We start from the raw sequence: 20,749 nt of genomic DNA, 5'->3' as shown, positions 1-20,749 counted from the left end.
ATTAACGAGAACTCGATTGGCCGAGAAATCCGCAGTCGAACAGCGAGCGGTCCAGACGAAATGGAGATCCCTGACAATTGGATGAAGCTCGACGCTCCATTGGGAATGGATATCGAGAACAACGCGTATTGCTGACAAGGCGACGTCCAAGTGACGTTCCAACCTGGCTAAAACTTCGTTTTATTTCGCTGCTTATCCCCCCGGGGGAGAACGGTGCGGAGCATTAGCCTTGGACGCAAATTAATTATCGATTAACAGGCTCCTCCCTGCTCAGTTAATCAACGACTCGAGACGGAGGAAGAACGAGATTGCTCTTTTTACGGGCTAATTAAATCTGCTGACCAATTAACGTTACCTGACGACGATTCCTCGGATCGAGGCAACGACATGCGTGTTTTCACCGTAGGAGAAAGAAGAAACAACATGTCAGACGTACGACGCATCTTTCTAGACAACCAAGAGTTACAGCGTAATAAAAGATCTCTTCACGAAACGAATTAACGACTGACCACCTCCAAGAGTGGTTTTTGCATTTTGTTTCGTAAGACACGCTGACAGACGTGTCACGGATAGCCACTCGATTCTTCGTGCCCTGTTGTCGACGACCTGTTTTTATTTCGAACGACACGCGGATTTACGACCAGTCGTTACTGGCACCCGCGAACGCGATAATTAGATTGCACGACGCGGACATTTCCGACCAACGTCGAACTTTCACCCCGCGCAATAAACACTCAAGACAACCTTCCATCGCGACGATCACTACCACTATACCGACGATGACGGCGAGTTTCTTTGGTCCGGGACGCGACTTTTCAACACAGTTTGCCGCCTCAAAGGCCCTAAAAAATGATCTTGCAACGAAAATCACTCACAAGGCGAAAAGAGAAATATTGTTTCACAGTGTTCGTTTTTAAAGATACTCCGCCTACTCCGCGAGCAACACTCCGCGTGACTAGTGGGTGAACGCCACAAGAAACTCAGAATAGTCGCAGAAATACGCAGCTGACGGTCGCAAATTAGCTCGAGGCGAACCGCGTGGCAAAGCAAACTTTCCGAACTCGTGAAACGATGCCACAGGAGCTCTGATCCCGATCCGTGATAGAGACGTCGCGAAAACGAATTATTCGCTCGTTATCTGTTTTCTCATCGATAATGCATCCCGACGTAATCTCTGTTCGAAAACTCACGTTCCGCTCTGGAAGACATAGCTAACCGGCTCGAGTATCTGTTTCAGGATGGGATGGAACGACATTGGGAGAATTATCCGTACGAACTTCCGCGGAACTCCGCGATCTTTCTCTGCTCGATATAATTGAAGAAACGGCGTATTACCAGGTAACTGGAAAGTTTCGTATTTTAATAACGATATTATAGGAACGCACTGCGCGATGTTTCTTTGAGTTCTTTGAACCTCTGATAAATAAAATAATTACACGTATAAGACGTAATAATTGCTGTCCAACGGTTTCTAATTTGAATGATTTCGTTATAAGATGTGTTGATTAACAAAGAGTTATATATTAATTAAGCACTGTTTTTCTGAACAGTTCGTACAATAAATATTATAAATTCGTGTCTGCCGATACTGATAGAAAAGTGAGATATAATTAGAAAGTACGTCTTATTCTTAATATGTTTGTACGTATTCTTGCCAATCTTTGTAATTTACACTTCTGATAAGTAAGTAGACATTTGCAGTCTGGTAATGATATATGTACGTGAGTACGTAGTTGGAGAGATATCGCGAGTGCTAAGCAAATATTCCTGCTCTTCCATCACTCGTTGCACGCTCTCATTGGCTGAATCAAGTCTAGAAATTACTAGATTTTCCAGTCAGGTTTAAAGAAGCGATCGACGAACAGTGGCTGAAGATTCTCCGTCATTTGCGTTTCCCTATTTCAAATATCCATTTAACTTCCATCGCAATTGTTACGCAAAACTTCCATCGTTCTTTAAAGTTGATAAAATTGAATAAACTCGGATAAAAACCGACATATAAAAACAAAACCAACTAGCCAGTATATAAATACAAATACAGCTTACGTTAAAAAAGAAGCTGTGAAGCTGGAAAAATTGAAGTCCTTGTACACGTTATCGCGTCAAACGCATCGACGATCGACGAACACGTATCTATTGTCCAGGAATTATTACCCGTTGCGATGACAAAGAAGATAACTTCAAACTGGTTCGTACGTGTGTTCCACAGCGGCGATTAATTATCGTGCAACAACGCGAGACTGGATCGCGATCGCGTGCACGTATACGAACGATGGAAAAAAAGTCGACGCCTATTCCAGTCGACCTGCTTTTATTCGGATACCACCTCCTTCGAGCGCAGCCCCCCTGCAGCCATTTCGTCCTCATAAATCGTTTATTCATGTTTAATGCAACCCGGTATTCCGACCGCCGCCGAAAGTTTTCGAAGCTCTCAGACGGAAATCGCGGATCCGACGTTAGGGAAACGGTGGATGGAGGCGCGGGAACTTCGAACAAGGGAATGCTTTTGCATCGACGCGAGCCTTGTAACCGGCTGAGAAAAAAGAAAGTCGTCAGAAACTGAGGAGTCGGATCCCGATATCGAGCTTCCCGTCGTCTAACTATCGGAGGATCTTTCTTTTCCTTATACCGAGGATAGCGTAAAGATAGCGGAGTTTTAACCCTCGGACGGCGGAAGCTGAGTCCGCTTTTGATACATACAGAGATATTTCTACGGGTTTATTGTTTTCTGAATTAACTTTACGACTTTAGGCTGTACTTTATTATAATAGAACATATCTTGATAAATCTTTTCACGTTCTAGACTACATTCTATTGAGTCTTTCACTTTTTAAATTCTAGATTGTATTCTATTAAATCTTCTTATACGATCTTGAACTATATAAGCAAGCTTACATTTTAAGCGAATTTTTCATTGTTATAGAATGGAACATTCGTGACAGCAATGACCCAGTCTCTACCAAGCAAGGAATAAGCAAACGATAAAGTAGAAGATACGAGAAGGAAATGGCAGGTTCAGAATATATTTTCTCATCAAATCGCGTGACTCTGTACCGCTCTGATTTCATGTCCGAACGTTTCGTGAATTCTTCCATCACGATGATTATGACTTCCAACTTATTCGTCGTTCACAAAACCGACCAACTGGTAATTAGAGCGTAATTTCATGTTGCAGAGAAATATGGCGCATGGAACGTATTTACTTTCGTGATCGTGGATAAGCACGCCGCGGTGTAACAATTACTTTGACCTCGAAGAGAACAGGGTCGAGAAGATTTGGGTTTCGCGAAGGAGGACAAGGGCTGGTAATTCGATATGTCGCTTGGCGAAGGAACTACCAACGGATCTCTGTCGCTGTAATTGTCGGTCTCGAAAGCTTCGTTCTATTTTTCGTTCTATAGTTCAGTACACGTAGAAAAATGCCCGATTTTTACGGACGATTTGTCGCGTTCGATCGTTTCCTCGTGGATAGGATCGAGAAAGCCGGGATGTGGACCGCCGATTCAAAGAACGATCATTCTCCCTTAGTGCAAATACGCGGTGCAAGTGAGTCAGAGAAGCGGAAGTTCGAGAAAAAGAAGAGGAAAGAAATAAAGGAGAAAAAGAATGATCCATCCATCGCAGGGAAGGAGCAGTAGGAAGAAAGAAAGGAAGAAAGAAAAAGAGTAGAAGAGAAAGGGAGATGCGCACGAGTGGCTCTAATCCGTCCTTCAGCGAGCTTAAGCCCATCTTCGTGTACCGTGCCCGTGGAATACCGTTTAAGTGTCGCCCGTCTGGGGGTCCTTCGCTCGAGTAAATATTTAGGAATTTTTGAAGAGCTCCGAGTGCCTAAGAAAACAGTTTACTTCGTAGGAAAAGAGGGATCCTTCTCGGGAGAGAGGTAGGACGCGCCGAGACTGGAGCAGTTTTCTACTAGGATTCACTCTTCTACGTCTTTCCCTTCTGCGATCAAACACGACGCAATTGTATACGTCGAGTGTGGAGAGATGTAAAAAAAAAAAAGGAAAAAGAAAGAGAAAAATGAATGATAGGGAGGAGAAGAGAAGGCAGAAACACGAGACCGAGCTTCATTTCGAAATTACCGAGCCTTTGTTCCTCGGCTAAATGCGTTAAGCGCCGTTTCATTTGATCCCAGTCTGCGTGGCCTCTCTCGCGATCCTCGTCGAATTTCCGTATTATTTCGCAAAATGCGTTGAAAAGCGCCTAGGATGAAGCCGGATACTGACGCTAACAGGATTTAATAAGCCGCGAGCGCGGGACTCACCGTTTCGGCGATCGCGTTAACGTCTCACTCTCTATAGGGCTTAATGGCCAAAATTGATGCGCTCACCTGTAACAGAAAAGGCAAATTTCGTAATTAGCTTTTGATTGCTTAATGTAGATCTGATTTTACGTACGAAAAAAAATAATCGCTAATTTACCGAATAATTTAATTATTCGAATATTGAAAAATCTACGGCCGAAAGCACTTCACGCTTGAGTCTCTCAGAAATCAAATCGATCGATTGTATCCAGGTTAATTATACGATTTCCGTGCAATTAAATACTTGTTATATATTCTAGTACCAAAATTCACAAATTTCAGAGAATGATGTTGCTTAATTTTACTTGTGTATATGTCTTATTCAAATTGACGCCTCCAATAATTGCAAATTGTATTCTGTGATTACTCGATGTAACATCTTCAAATAGATATAAGAAAGACAATCTACTATTTATTAAAATAATGTAATTTTCACAATTATCAAAACTGAAGCTTCCGACTGTAAATTATGGACATTTTACAGGAAATATCCCAAAGTATAGCACCTGACTCAGATTGAATGACATTTCCTCTAATATCAGACATAGCAATTGTATCTTCGGTAATCTATTTTACCCGGTGCCAGTGAAATTCCTATCCGACGTTTCTCGATTTTCGACATTGATCGACGTCGCGCAACGAACGAGATTTACTAACAGAACGTCGCTATTACCGATATCTATCTCGCACCATGGTGTCGCGACGTCAAGCATTCCACGCGACAATAATGACAATAACACGACGTATAATAAGACGTTCTCCGGCGTTTTAATGAGAAAAGCAGCACGGAGGGCTCGAGCTCGTTACACCGTGCCACCCCGTAAGAAACGGTCACGGGGTGGTGAAGAATGGCGAGACGCGTGCGACCGTTTGGCCTGGCTCGATCGTTAAGCCTTCAAAATGGCTGGCAAATTCGTGCGTGACTTTATTTCTGGGCCGCCGTTCCGTTTCGCGTTGATGTGCTCGAGCCTACTACTCACAACGTCCAACGATGCCTAATGTCGGAAATAAAAAAATTCCTACGACGCGACATCCTGTCGTTAACATCCTTACGATTCTTCGTGCTCGAAAGTTTATATCGAAATATATTGGTGCAATACGTTGCACGAAAGCGTTTTGGTAATCAACTTGTAGTATAAGGTTTTCATACGAAACTTAATAGTGATTTTACCACGTGACAATTAGGGACATGATCGATGATGAGAATTATGGATTTACAGAATTATAATTACGAACAGATTTATTTTTATAGTACAATGGAGCATGGTTTTTCCTATATTCGAACGTCAGCTGGTACGGGCTCGATAAATAAAAAATAAATAAAAGGGGTGACCACGTTCACCGCTCGAATTGGCTAATGAACGTTTAGATTGGATCGCGGAACGTATCGCGGTGCCAAGAATAATTAAAATAGCGATAGCCTGCGCCTCGAAATAACGTTGACAATTAGTCTGGCTTTAATTTGGTAAAATTGCGATTCAAACTTTCATTAGGGGGTTCCCTAGCGGCGGCGGAGAGGAAACAGGGGACGGTGGGCGGAAGAGGTCGAGCGCATCAGCGAGCCGAAATCATCGAACGACCGACGCGAGGAGCAACAGCAATAAATGCTTAATTACATGCGATAAGTAATTAAAGTGATTAAAGTTTATAATGTGATACGTGCAATTAGTGACGCCGCTAGTGTAATCGGGATTCAACGTCGACGAGTGGATATCGCGAAGCGTGCGGGCCGCGAACCGCGTCTATAAAATTTATAATAACGCCGGTGACGTTTAACGAGCTCCGAGGCCGCGAACCCACTAATAAAAGATACAAATTTCATTTTCACCCACCGCCAGGGAGTCGAGGAACGCGGCGGGTTAATAAAATTTGAACGCGAAAACTCGTGAAACACGCGTTAAAACGAAACGAATTTACGTCGATCCGCCGATCTTTTATATCTCAAGATCGTTCGGATACTGGCGGAGGAGCAAAAAACGGTAAAATGGCAATGTCGGCCGGGAAGAAACTAGAAAGGAATAAAAAAAAAGGGGCGAACGAAGAAAGAAAAGGAAGGATCGAGCGAAGCTCATTGCGATGCAGATATTCGAACCGTTTCGAGGGAGAGTCGAAGCCAGCACCCGACTCTGCGTAGAACCGGCTGCACAAGGCGAGACGTTTTTATCGCGGATTTCGAGCGACTATGGGGACGTCGTTTTCTGCCGCTCGTCGTCGTCTCCGTGCTCGTCTTCGTTGTCGTCGTCGTCGTCGTCGCAGGTAGTCGGTACGTGCGTGCATCCTCAATGAGAGACGTGCGCCCGTTGAATAATGCCGAGAATTCGGGGAAGAAGAAAATAAAGGTTAGACGATGGTAACGGCGAACGCGACGAGAGAATGGAGGAACAGAAGGGAGTAAGAGGCGAATAATAAAACGAACGGAGAAAATGAACGCGACACCGGTGGTGGGGGTGGGAGAGGATAAGTCACATGGTTACCAAACCAGCCGGCGTCTCAATGAACCCCCTCGAGCAACCTCGTTAAAGCGAATCCTGTGACACACAGCGGCGATGCTAAAACCGCCGGCATCTGTTCCCCGTTGCCATTGTCGTTGTGGTCGTCGTAGTAGTCGTCGTAGTAGTCGTCGTAGTAGTCATCGTGCACCACGTAACCGCGCATACGGACTATGTGGTGTCCTGTGACGGAAAGTTCGTTGTCTGGCGAACGTGACGAGTGGGTCGTTATTCCGTGGCGGCCGGGCCACGGGATTACGAAACAGAACGACTCTTCTCCTTTCTTCACTTTTAAAACGCACAACCGTCTAAAACGTAATTTAAAATGTTAAGTTTCAGAAATCTAAGTTCTAGCATTTCCATGGTAAATATATGTATCTACCTAAGTCGGGTTTCCGTACTAAACTTTGGAATTTATAGAAGTTTTGTTTCGTGTCTCTTTGTTGTATAAAGATACCGAGTAGAATAGTACGTGGAAAATATGACAAACGACATAAAAAGCGTAACCAGCAAGCAATACCGGTCTACGTGTAACTGAAGGAATTTCGTTGGCGGGACAAGTTCGCAATTCCAACCCCCGGAAGAAACGACAACGCGTAAGGTATCGAAACTTACGAAAAGTTCGATAACCTGACAGAGAATATACGGTTCTCAGGACATCTGAAATTTCCTTGAAACGGCGACCATAACGCCACGGGACAAACAGTTTTAGGACAACCAGCCAGTTTATAACCAATACCATGGTGCGGTCGTAAAAACACCGGCTGCTAGAGCCGAGACTTTCCGATAAACCATCAACCGTGGCTACCAATGTTATCACGACTGTCGTGATTTCCTCTTTTTCTATCCTTCGCTTTGCCACTTTCGCGGTCTGACTTTTTCCCAGATTCTCCCTTCATGGTTATACTTACCGAGATAATAAATTTCGAGATTCGAGGCGGGTAGACACGGTCGCGCGACTCTTGGCCACTCGCGAATAGCGTTGCTCCTTTATCGAAGTCCGGTAAACAAGTCAAACCAGATTAGGAGCGTAAAGCGAGTAAACCAGGAGAGGAGGTTTTTACTCGTTGCACGCGCGTTGGTCTTTCCTTTCTCGCACTTCCGTCTCCGTACCATCCGAGGATAGAAGCAAAAGGACACGTGACGTGGATCGTAGCGAGAAAGGGTTGCGACAGAGGAGACCGAATACTTAGGAAAAGAGAACAAGGCGTTTCATCTTCTCGTGCGGGCCTCTCTGTTTCTTCCTCTTCCTTGAATTTCCACCGGATTTGGACTTTCTTGTAAACAAGCTCGCGAAAGAATGCGTTATCTCCGGGAATGGGCGACGCTGTCGCGACTAGTGATCCTTCGCCACTGGCTCTTCCTTGGCTCGTGGATTTTTGTGTACACAAAAGGAAGGAAAGAAAATGTAGAGAGGAAGGAATAAGTAAGAGAAACAAACGCTAGGATGCGTCTTTCGTGACTCAAGATTTTTATATACAAACAGGGCATAGGGGAAAAAGAGACAGAGAAAAGAAGGATAAATAGTAGAAAGACACGCGTAATTGTGAAACGAACTCGAATTCAATTCGATTCTATTTGTTTTTAGAAAGGGATGATGGGTTTAAGGGGTTTCGTCTAGGTGGAAGGCTCAGAGGCTAAGTTTCATCGCGATGATACGCGAACGATTTGGTAAATAACGTTTCCAGGTAATCGAGCGAATAAAACGCACGTTGCGATTAGGAAGACAATTTGCAGGGGCCGGTCTAAAATTGGAAGATACCGGCGGGAACGCTCATTGCCATAACAATGAGCCAACGACACGCAACGATTCCCGTCACTGGGGATCAGCACGAGGAATCGTCGCGTCGCGTCGGCGCGTTTCCACGTAGACCGAACGATCCTCGTCCATGCCGTCTAACGACCGTACAAATTGAACGGACGTTGCCGCATACACGGGGCCGGCTTAGCGAACTTCCTGAGTGCGCAGAAAACGGCCGACTGCGAAATGAATCGATTTCTCTGCCAGCTCTCGCAACACCTCGCTCCTGCTTTATCGTGAAAGGAAGTCGAGCATATGTACACATGCTCTTGTACGCGTTCCTTTCTTGTCATATACTGTAGAAAATTCTACACTTATGTAAAATATAAAAGGAAAGTCGAATCAAGTGGTAGTACATACGTATTTTTATGTTCCTGTAATTCAACAGAGATACTACGTTCCATTGACTCCATCGAATAAATTCAATTTGGAAATGAAACAAGTTTCACACTATTCGCAATGGGTTTCTACGGAAAACTCCACCGAGATTTTAATTAATATTTCCATCTGGCACGGTCCAATATCTTTTTCCCCCTTTCAAGTAGGACCGATTTCTAAACAAAGTCTATATTAATCCCGATCAATTTAATTAATCTATTATTCGTTCGATAATATCTAAACACGCCGAATGAAGTTCAGGAAACAGAAATGTCATTACGCACGCTATATCAGATTCAATTACCAGCGACTAAATTTTGCCACTGTTCTCACCGCAGAGAGGAGAAGAAAACTACGCCGGTTGCAAACGAACTTAGTCACATTTTCGGATCCGCAATATCAAAAGCGATACGCGTTTCGGTCGATGGCTATGTACCTATCGCATACCTGTTACCGTACGTAACATGAAGGTACACGTACAGGTGTGTGTGCGCGCATACTGAATGCACACATATCTGCACGAACAATGGCCCGATCCAGGAGCATATAACGGCAACCGTGCCTTACGGCTCGCTATATGCGCCGGTGAATGACGAGCATTCGAGCGAATGGGACCAATCAGACTGATTGGCCGACCGGTATTTACATTTCTGCGGGCAAGTCTGCCTCTGCAGCCTGCCTCGAGCATCGCCAGGAGATTCGAGACCAGAGAACACCGAGGGCTGACTGCCGGCTCCCGCGACGAGACGAACCGTGCAAACTGGAGACGAAAAGTCGTCGTCTCTCGACAACAGAGTACCTCTTGCGGGACCATTATTCCCTAAAACAAGCACGCTTTGACGCGACCGATCGATCCTTAATTAAACGGTGTAACTTTCACGAAAGCTTGCGCACAGCCTCGTTTCGACCGGTAATTTTAGTCCGTGTTCACACGCCAGGTTCCAGGTTTCACGGTTTACGATCGTGGCCAAAGAAGTTGCTTCCCGGGGAAAGTTGGACACGGGAAGTTTGTCCGGAGGCTCGTTGCCGGAAGTTGCCGGTATCTCGCTAGAACGAGGCCTCAGCGAGAAAAGTTTTTCGGTATCTTCTCGCATAATGTTACATAGAGACGTCTACGGTCTACGGAATAGTTTATGGTCGTTGAGGTATGTATTATTCGTTACTTAGGAGAAGGCATTTGAAAGAAATGCGGTGGCTGACACGGTGTTGTTGATAGATATGATGCAATCATAAAAATAAACAAGCGTTGACTGAAAATTGTATGTTTGCATATCAGGTCATGCGAGGGGAGCAAAAGTGAACTAAACCAGATATTCTTCTGTGAATTTAAAACAGTTACTTATTCCAACAATCTGTATCAATTATAGAAAAGTAGCGGGGGATTCGCTTTTTCAAAACCCAGATAATATTTGTGCTCTCGCAATGAACATTCTAAATGTTTCGTGCTCTCATCTGTCTTATCGATGTCTCATATAACATCTTGCTATTTCTCTTGCCCTTCTGCTATCTCAAATGACGTCTTCCGGACGTAAAAAACTACTCACGAAAGTACAATAGTAGTAGCAAGAATTGAAGTAGGGGATTTTTCGCCGAAGCTATTCTATGTTTCGATGGAATTTAACAAACTACCCGATTCTTTCCGAACAAACGGAGAGGCAATTGGAAAACGAACATACACCCGGATGCGTTCAACGAGAGCTCGAGTGAAACGCGAACCGTCTGTCGCGTCTCGCTATACACCGTCCAACAATCGCACCGTGTCGTTGCAAACGGATTCCAAAAAAGGGCGATCACGAGGGAAGCGAAGTCCCTTTGAGGCGGCACCGTCGGGCTAATAACAATCGCTCTCGAACCACCCTCGAGCAAGGCCTGACGCGTTTTATCTCGCGACGAGAGGACGGCACACGGCAGAAAGAACGCGCGAGAGACGATCGTTTACGATACCCCCGGCGGAGAAACGTTCCGCTCTGAGATTCAGAGTTAATTGCGCTGTCGCCGCCTCGTGGTACGGTGTTCCGTGTCTCAACACCTTCTCCTCGCCTTGGGCCGCCCTTCCTCGACTTTAACGCGTATATTACGACTTCGTCGAAGTTTAGAAGTCGATCATGTACGATGGATAAATATAACTAGATATGTATTAATTTCGTAACTTCATTACATAAGTTAATATTCTGCTATTAAAAAGCAAATGTCTTAATTCTATAAGTACATTCATTGAAGAAAGATGGAATAAATGATAGAAAATTGTAAGATTGATTTAGCAACGCTGTTTCTAACTTCATTATTTTTTCTACTTTTTAAGTTATGAAGTCGATCAATCTGACTCCTGAACGCCTCATATGTATTTTTCACTACATTATTACTTTTCCTCCCTTTCACACCACTATCCGCTTAAAAAGTTCTGATACTTCACCCTGCAATTTACAAGTATTTATATGATTTTCTTATATGATAAAGTACCTCGTGAAAATAAGTCGGTTGTTTCTTGAAAAATTGTATAATCAATTTAAATCAATTTCACTGCTGAAATTAAGAAATTTACAAGAACTCGATCTAGCTTCTTACTTTAATTGCCTATGCATAGACAAGCTAAAATCGAGCCTGAGAAAGGTCGTAGAAAACACACTTCCGGATGGCTGCAAGGCAAAGTCTGGAGTTGTAACTAAGCAGACACTAATGTATACATACAGTGTTGCAGTGACGCGACGTCGCATAACGAAAACGATGCATCGGGACTAGCTAATTAATAACCGCGGGTAACAAGCAGCAGATGGAACGATGGCAGAAAGTTGGATAGCACAGACCCTTTGGCCACAGTCGGTCTGTCGACCGACTGGTTGGGACACACACCCACGCGCTGCCCATTATTGCGCACGTGTGGTCCGGATGGTCGCGTGCATGCTATTAGCAAAAAGGAGTGTCCCGAACACGTTACCGGTCCACACGGTAAAACAACTGTCCCCCTTCTTTGCAACGACCTTTCCGAGCGGCGGCCGTGAAAGGCGAGAATACACTCTCGAGCACCGGTTTCCGGTTCTGACACCCAAGCTGCGTATCTCTGTTCCTCTTTCGAAATGGCTCCTCTTTTATTTCGACTGGCTGTTCATTAGGCCGCTAATTAACGCTTAGCGTCGGACGTGTTTGCATTCACGCCGTCCTGCTACAGAGAGAGGATCATCTCGTTCCCTTTCTTGCGTTAAGCAGCAGCTGAACCATTATGGTCATTCGGTCATAGCCCGAGGTTCTTTGGCCAGAGTTATGGATGACGATACACGTGAAGCTTCTAGATATTTTCGTGTCGAGGTGAGAATTAGATGTCTCTATAGCTACCTATAGAATTCATAGGTAATCATCCATTCAAACGAACTCTATTCAACGTAGCTTTTGACTCCACAGGCGAGACGAGAACTACTTTCTGTATACGTCTCAGAGAGACACGTGGAGTGATTCCTCGATCAAGGTTCTCGTGAAGGTTCATCGAGGACCCGAGTTAATTACGAGAATCAGAGATACTGGTCACAGAGTGGTCCGTGAAGCACGTTTCGGAGTGTTAACGCGCCGCGTAATAATCTCGCGTCCGGTTTTAATAACGTCGTACGGAGTAGCCGTTTCGCGAACTCTCTGAATATATTCAGGGACAATGTTATTCCAGCTAGCCACGCAGCCATATATCAGCAACGATTCTATGCGCGGTCGCGTGCGGAGTAATTACTTTTCGGTGCGCGGAGGCATCGCTCAAAAGGCAACATTTGCACGCGACGTGGAACCGACGTGCAGCGAAACGCACGCATGCACGTACACGCGCGTGCATTCGCGTACCCACACGTAGATACGTTCGCGTGTGTCGTCCGTGTACGGAAAGTATAAAAAAAAGAACGAAAGAAAAAAAAGCATGCGGCTGCTGCCACGTTTCGAGGATCGAGGGCGACAATGGCTTCCTGTTTCATCCCTGCGGGGCGTCCAGCTGTCTGTCTGGACTATGGTTGCACGAATGAATCGTCCTCCGACTCCATTGTGCCCGTTTTCCAGTTTTGCGTCGGGATTGTTGCCTGCCATGACATCTTCACCGACCGATCCTTCATCATTTTAGCGTTCTGTTTTCCCTAGCCCTCTTCCCATCCTTTCGAAAAGTGACGCTTTTATTCGGCATCGTTGACTTTGGACGCTACCGTTGAAACCGTTCCATGGATTTATACTTCTGGCGGGCTGTTGTGACGAGCTGGTTCACGGAATTTTTGGGGGATTCTTTCGGTTCAGTTGTGAAAGGAACCATCAACTCCCTGTCATTTTTATATTACTTATGATTTATTAGAATATTAGAGAGCAAGTAATAGCGGATAGGTTCTAACATGCTGTCTTGAAAATCCTTTGAGAGACGAATCACATGGCTCAGCCATTTATCACTTTGATACTGATCTCTTAATACAAATTTTTCTTTGATTTATCCGTCAGGAATGATTAAACCTTTTACTATGAAATGTAGCTGACGACACAAACAGGCATTGTATTTAGTTTGTTGTAGGTTAGTTTTAAATATCGTAATTAAATATTGAAAACCAAGTAACAATTTAAAAATCTTAATCGTTCCGCTATTTACATACCACGATCTCTGATACTCCTGCAAAATCTTCACCGTAAATCAACGAATTAAAGAAAAATACAATACAGCCTACTTTCTCGTTTCCAATCTCCAAGAGGCTTCTTAAAAAGATAACGTATCGCATTGGATTTTTACGACAAGTCTCCGTTTCTCCTTCACTTCCTTTTTCTTTTTTTTTTTTTTTTTCGATAGCTCCACGCCCTGGATAATCGAACGAGTGTAGTCAGCGATATACCGACGTCCCGAAGTCATCTTTCAAAGGCAACCCCGCGACTCGATCCAAACCCGGGATCGCCGTGTACGGGATGAGCTACGGCAAACGAGGTATTTCGAAAGGTTGGAACAGGGAGGCGTAGGCTGTTGCAGTTCGCGGACGCGTATACGTAATGACCTTACGCGGCGCTTTTTTACGATGCTTATCAAATGCAAATCCTTCTTTATTGCGATTGGTATTCTTATTACGTTCCTTCTTTCTCCGCTCGACGTCATCCGCACATTTCGCCACGGTTTCTTTCTTTTCCCCTGCCACGTCTTTTCCGCTTCATCTCCCCTACTCGCTGTTTCTTTCCTTTCCATAACAGTAACTTGACTTTTTCTGCTGCCTTGCGAGTAAGAGGATTTCAAACGTGGCCGCAACCCCTGCCACGAGACAAGATAGCCAAAAGAACGCGAACAACCACCTTTTAACTTCCCATTTGGATTACGCTAGCGGTGGTATGCTCGTGTTACATTATTTTTGCGTCTGTTCGCGCTATTTCTTCGTCCCACCGTGGAAAACATTAAAAAAGGAAAGAAAAAGAAACGGGAAAGGGATAAAAAAATTCTTCCGGGGAAGGAAGGATAGAAAGTAGTGGAAATGTGACTAGGCGACATCGACCTTTTTTCCGCTGTCGTGGAATAAATATTACGCCGCTCTTCGCGGTTGCCACTCCAACCGAGAATACCTACTTCTACCCAGGATCTTCATTAAATGCAAACGCGACCATGGAACTCGAAAACCGTTTACTTGCCATTATTATGTTCGTCGTCCCTTGGAAGTTTGTACCAGAGTAGTCTGCTCGGCCGTGCGCAATTACGTCCCGTTATTTCCTGAATTCGCGCGAAACGTATTAAACGCCGTTTCCTCTTGCTCCTAGTTACTCTTCGTTCCGTTGAATCTGTCAGCCGGACACGAACGATCGTCAAGGAGGAGAAGAACGATCGCTCGGCGTACGCTTCTCCCGAGAACAGAAACGTCAATCGAAACCGATCGTTCGACGATAATTCCCTCGGATGATTGATCGATAGCGTAACAATAACGCGGGCGACAGCCAATGGAGCCCGTCGATTTATTTATCGGACGCCATTCTCTCTACCTGTCCATGAATTATTCACCGCGACCCGCCGGAAGCATCCGTTTCAGACGTCAAATCAGCTACCTTGCGCACCATATTGACTAGAAACAACGAAACTTTTACTTTCTCCAAGAAATCAACCATATCTGCAATTTATTTCAAACTCTCGACCAATTGTGTTTAAAAGTGTACATTCTATACAGAGGAGCTGCTGATTCATAAAATTGAATATATATCCTGACAATGTTTCGTTCTATATTTTCTGCTAGATTTATCGTTAAAGTTCGTTAAAACAATACGCGTGTTCTTTAAAATGCACTAGCACCCACTTCAATGATGGAAAATAAGTGATAAGAAAAGATTTTTATATAAACGAGTGACTTTACTCGAGCGAGGTTACTTTTGTACTTTATTAACCACGTTAGAAAATTCTTTGATCATTTAGAAAATGTTAGGCATTTACATTATATTCATTCGCAACGAGTAACTCGGGAGCATTACTTAATTGTAATTTACCATTAAGAATCTTGGAACGTAACAATCTCTACATTTTACTGTCCATTAGGGGAATGTTATGAAACATTCACAAGATCACACACGAGGAAGATCACCTCAGAAGCAGCCAGTATCCCGTGTCTCGGCGAAGAACAGGTGTATCGATAACATTGACGCGAGTATTGCCACAAACGATTCTGTGAATCGTCCGGTGGGTCGATTGATCCGTGTCCAGCGACAAAACCGAGCAAAGGGTGAGCCAGATAGGTATACATCGAAGCATTTCGTGGAGACAGACGCTTTTTGGGGGGCTCGTATCCGGCTGGAATTTCAGCCGTGCCTCCTTCCACCGGGGGACGTCCGTCCACCGAGGGACAGAGGGGTTGTTTTCGTGCAAAGGCACGGCGTATCTGCGGCGTGCGGGCTGGTCGGTATCAAACTCCGCGTGCCTGGAATTCCCCCAGTAATTGCATCGCGTGGCGCCGCACCAACGATTGCATTTTTGGCTCGCGTCACCGCGTAAATAGGAAAACTCGTGTTCACGGCGCAACCCTCGCGACTCGAACACGTTCGCGTCTCTTTCTTTTTTTTCTTTTTTGTTCTTCCTTTGATGTCCCTCGAACGAGACACGCGAGAAAGATATACGTAGAGAAACGTCTCGGTGGTTCCGTGAGAGACACCGTTCCTCGTTTGCTACCGTTTCTCTACGTGTTAACGAGAACACCCCCGCGAACGAACTGAAGGTTCGAATTGTCGAACGAGACAAAGGTGAAGCCTGTTCCCCATTGTGCCGTGATTGTACGGCTCGTGCAAAGTCGAGGCGTTAATTGAGGTTAAAAGGCTGATCTACACGGGAAGCTGGTTAGAAACGAAGTGTGAGGTGGCTACGATTCAAACTTTCTTTCCATCTGTGATTCAGCCTCGTTCACGCTTCGGTAGGTATGAGTCAGACGTTCCAGCTGGGGCTTTTTTTTGGCTCTTCATGGGATAGATCGTCTAATTTGAGACCGTTCTACTGTAGCATTTGCGATGAACCAAATATTTATTTATGTCGATATATAAAATATATCGACACACTTTTACTATCGTATATCAGAAGATATTAAGATATTTTTAAGTACTAAACGTAATTTTGTGTACTAAACGTTTCAGATCCTCTTACAGAATAAGTAAATTTTTATATATTTCAGTATTGAAATAGAAACACTTTATCGCAAGGTGTTAGATTTAGAGAAAAGGAGTAAATTCAACAAACCGAGATGCTCTCTTTCTTTGCTACAATGTACTACATGTTTTTTATTTAGTTACCGGAAAATTCCTACGATTACACGTTGCAAAAAAATATTAAAATATTTTTAGTGTCAAGCATCGAGAGATACGAACGAAATAATACTTACCACTGACAAAATAATTAATAAATATGACAAAAGATATATAATATAATAAAATAAATTTCGTTCTACCCTCCCTTCCTATTCGGATGTCTTACTCGTGGAACGAATTCTTTTCATACCCAGTCCGGGTTAACGTAGAATACGAATGGGGCAATGCGACGAGAACGCGAAACAATATTCGATCGCACGTTCCCGTAGCATTTGAACGTGTACAGACACGTGTTCATTTGAAACGGAACGCAACGTGAGCTCCAGCAGCACGATGGAGGGTAGAGAACGATGGGTCTCGAATTACTGGGCAAGCAGGACCGATCGTCACTAGGGTGATGACTCGAGGTGTCAATACGTTACTGCGATTTCGATGAACAATAGTATCGGGATCCACGAAACCCTACACCCTACCTATAGCATAAAGGAAGCTGAAGTGCTAATACGACAAAACCCCATTTTTTTTATTAGATCGTTCGGTTAGATCGTCCACGAAATTGTCAGGGGTGAAATAGATTGCATGCGAGGAATCGTAACGTTTCTCTTCGAAATTCAATTCCAATTTGCTGAATATTTATTGTTTATAAACTAATAATTCTGTTTCTCAATTGAAGTTAATGAACAGAAACTAACATAACATACAATTCAGAAGGAGTTTTAGTAATTCTGAAAGTGATTTATAAATAATCTTCGTATTTATATGCATTTATAATAATCTAAAATGGAGTAGCCTTTATCATTTTCAATGAATGAAACAAATTTCTATGTAGATTCCACGTTTTTAGTTCTGTTCGCAGCAATGTTAAATTGTACAAAAATTTGCAGTCAGTTTATAAAACACCTAAAGCAAACTCGGTTTTATGAAGCGAACGCAGAAAAAAATTGTAGTAGATGGAATCGGTAAAACAATGCTCTGCACGAATGCTTTCCACGCCATCCTCGTCGATTTCATAGATCAGAAAAAACGTCTATGTTGTTGAAAGTTTGCACTACGGTTCTCATGATATATCGACATATTCCAACGAAACTACGATCGAATATTTTGTCGTTTAATTTAAACAGTGTCTTATTGTTTACCTAGGATCAGGATTCGTTGAAGAATAGAGAAGCTTCTTAATTTCAAGTCAAGGATATTTGCTGTTCGAAAAATCTCTGAATCGGAGCAACGCGAGACGCTGTTGTTTAAGTAAGGCTAATCTCCCTGAAGAGGGTCGATCCACGAGGCCGTTTCCTATCGAAGAAAGGAGGCAAAAGAAAGCAGAGAGTTTCGATCCGGAGAATCGTCGAACCGATACTCGACTCTTCTTCTCCGACAGGCTACCAGACTTGGAAACTGACGTCTTAAAAGTCCTTCGTTAGTTTCCCAGCCCACGAGACGAGAATAATCCGATCCGTTGCTTCCTCGTCTCGTTCTTCCTTCCTCCCTGTGGAACAGAATGTTACCATCGCTCCAGGGAAAAATGCGTATATTTCTTCCTCCGTCGAATAATAAAAATCAATCACGCATGAATTTCAGCGTTAACAGAGAAACACTTTGCTGCAGGGTATTAGGTTTAGGGGAAAGGAATACGTCCAACAAAGTGAAAGTATTAGAGAGAGCCTTTCCCTTCTTACTATTACATGTTTCCCATTTATATACTTCCAAAGGCTTTTTTTATTGACTCCAGTCATCTACTAGACTTGAACGGTACCTCAAGATCCTAATATCACTTTTTGTAGAATCTTCAGAAAGTTCGCTCTTCTTCTCAATAGCAATTTAAGTTTCCCTAAGCTTCGAGCTGTGATGTCGCGTTCACATTGATTAAAACTGTTCGTGAATGCAGCGTCTACAAAGAGAACTTGCGCATACTCCTATTTTCCAATGAAGCTTTTTTTATCAGATTCTACGTTTCATTTTCATAATACCAAATTTTTGGGGACATACGAAAGTACATACTACCAAATGATACGAAATTTAATGTACTTGGATTTAATTAATTAGTATGGAAATATTATGATAAATGCAATGGTGTGCAAATACTGTGTTTACTCATTATAGCTTGCGTATGTGTAAATTATGAACAGAAGTAATATCATGTCCACATTGATATTCACGGGTAGTTCACAAAGAACATAAAAACATAAGAAATTGCGAACAGATCGTCCGACGCATCATCTTCTAAGCGAACAATCTACAGCGTTCGCTGACGAATTCTCTGTTCGTTACTCGCAAAAGTGTCTACATTGAATCTGTTCTTATCGAAAAACGATTTGCGGTGTGTCCAGGAATCACTCGCGAATTCCAGTGTGCATGCAGCATAACACGGCCTCGATCTCATCCCCCAATGATACTTTGTAGGTGGCCGCTTAATGATACTTGAGAGGGTTTGGGAGGAATTATCCGCCGACGACCTGGGTAGCTTAATTGGGAGAACACCCACCCGGCAAGCGGGAGATCCGGATTCGAATTCCGTACCAGAGCAAGCCGACCCACCGAATATTTTTCTCCCTGCAACTTCAATTCGCAAAACTCTCAAACAATCCTCGATAGCGTATCGAAATCACGAGTCCTTCGACACGACGTTCCTCTCCCTCTTCTCATTATCGAGTCAAAGAGAAGCTGGAAACGAGAGAAAAAGAGCGATGTGCGCGATTGCATGCACGCTTGATCGAGTAGGGAAACGAAGAGCCTCGTGACCGTTCCGTATGTGTGCGACTACAAGGCAGGACCCGATGGATATTTGCACGGCTGTTTGGCCCGGCGTTACGCACACCTCCCACTACGTAGGTGGAGGAGGCAATAAAAATGCCGCGGCCAGAGAAAAGGGAGGCACAATGGAAACACAATAAGCAAGAGTGGATGACGATGCGGGGAATGAGACAAGAGGCCTGGAACTGAGGGGGGTTTGCTTCGCTCCACCGCTGCTACAATTGGCGGCGGCGGCGGCGGCGGCGGCGCGACGGTGGTGTACAAGCCACGGTGGCGGTGCAATCTCATTCGCGCTCTCTCGCATCAGCGAGCACAGAGCGCACTCCAACTGCCTGAATCCCTTGTGCTTTCTGCACCTACTCGCTGAGTACTCACATACATACTCTCTCTCTCTCTTTCTCCTCCTCCCATCTCTCTTTATCTCTTTCTCTTTCTCTATGCTGCATCGAACTCTTGCGCCTTCAGCGTCTAATCCCGAGGCTTGTCTACTTCTTCCCGACGACGCTCTAATCTCGCCCCTCGTTAATCATTCTGACGCGACGTTTTGTCGTGAAATCATGGTAGTTGGTTGCTTCGGGTGGAGTGGGAAATCGATCCTTTTTCAGGCTGAAGTTTTTGCTCGATTTCCCGTCTATTGGAAACGTTTTTGGAGTAATATTGGGCTTCTTCTTGTCGATCGAAGATTTAAGAGTTTTGGTACAGGGAAGTGTAAGAAAGAGATGCGAAGATCGTACACGACTGGAATTGTGAAAATAATTGTTAATTTGGGTCCACAAAACGCAACGTAGCCAACATAATCCTCGTTTATCTTCAGGCGTCAGTTCATTCAACTGTGGACCAGATGGATTCAACAGGAACATATGAACAACACGAATCTGTTCCCCTTATTCGTGTCACTTTCCTCAGAAGCTTCCGAGGATATATACAATATGCTTCTTTTTGTAAATGTTTGATTACGTAATTACTAAATATTCTTACCATTGTTTTGAACGTAGATATAAAAACAGAATAACATTTTGAACGTAATCTTTCATCTTAATCGCTAAAATGATCGTCAGACTTGTCTACAGAAATCTACGTAAAAAGAAATCTTGACGATGATACCACAAAAAACGACGTTTCTCCTACATCACCAAAACAGTACATACAATGTTTAACGCAATATCCCTTCTCTCGCGATAAACCTCGCTCTTTTACGTCTTGCATACGTCACACGGACTAAAACCCACTCGGAGCTTCGACTTCCATTCGCGTTCTTCGCGATTATCTCTAAACGAA

At 43.9% G+C, this 20,749-nt stretch overlaps 1 protein-coding gene across 4 annotated transcripts in view; it reads right to left on the bottom strand.

Annotated features, from left to right (window-relative positions):
- The window catches only part of LOC117204376 (discoidin domain-containing receptor 2-like), a 130,010-nt gene that overhangs the window by 45,792 nt on the left and 63,469 nt on the right, over positions 1-20,749 (bottom strand). The window contains exon 4 of one of the 4 annotated variants that reach the window (XM_033441701.1): positions 4,265-4,330. The exons of 2 other annotated variants lie outside the window; for them this stretch is intronic. The gene's annotated coding sequence lies outside the window, so the exon portion shown is untranslated. Of the gene's footprint in view, positions 1-4,082; positions 4,230-4,264; positions 4,331-20,749 lie in introns of those variants that run through there. One more of the 4 variants, XM_033441704.1, reaches the window with a different exon arrangement.

This window comes from Bombus bifarius, unplaced genomic scaffold (assembly GCF_011952205.1).
Source record: "Bombus bifarius isolate JDL3187 unplaced genomic scaffold, Bbif_JDL3187 scf7180000007978, whole genome shotgun sequence".
Lineage (NCBI taxonomy): Eukaryota > Metazoa > Arthropoda > Insecta > Hymenoptera > Apidae > Bombus > Bombus bifarius.
This window is presented reverse-complemented; position numbering and strand designations above follow the sequence as displayed.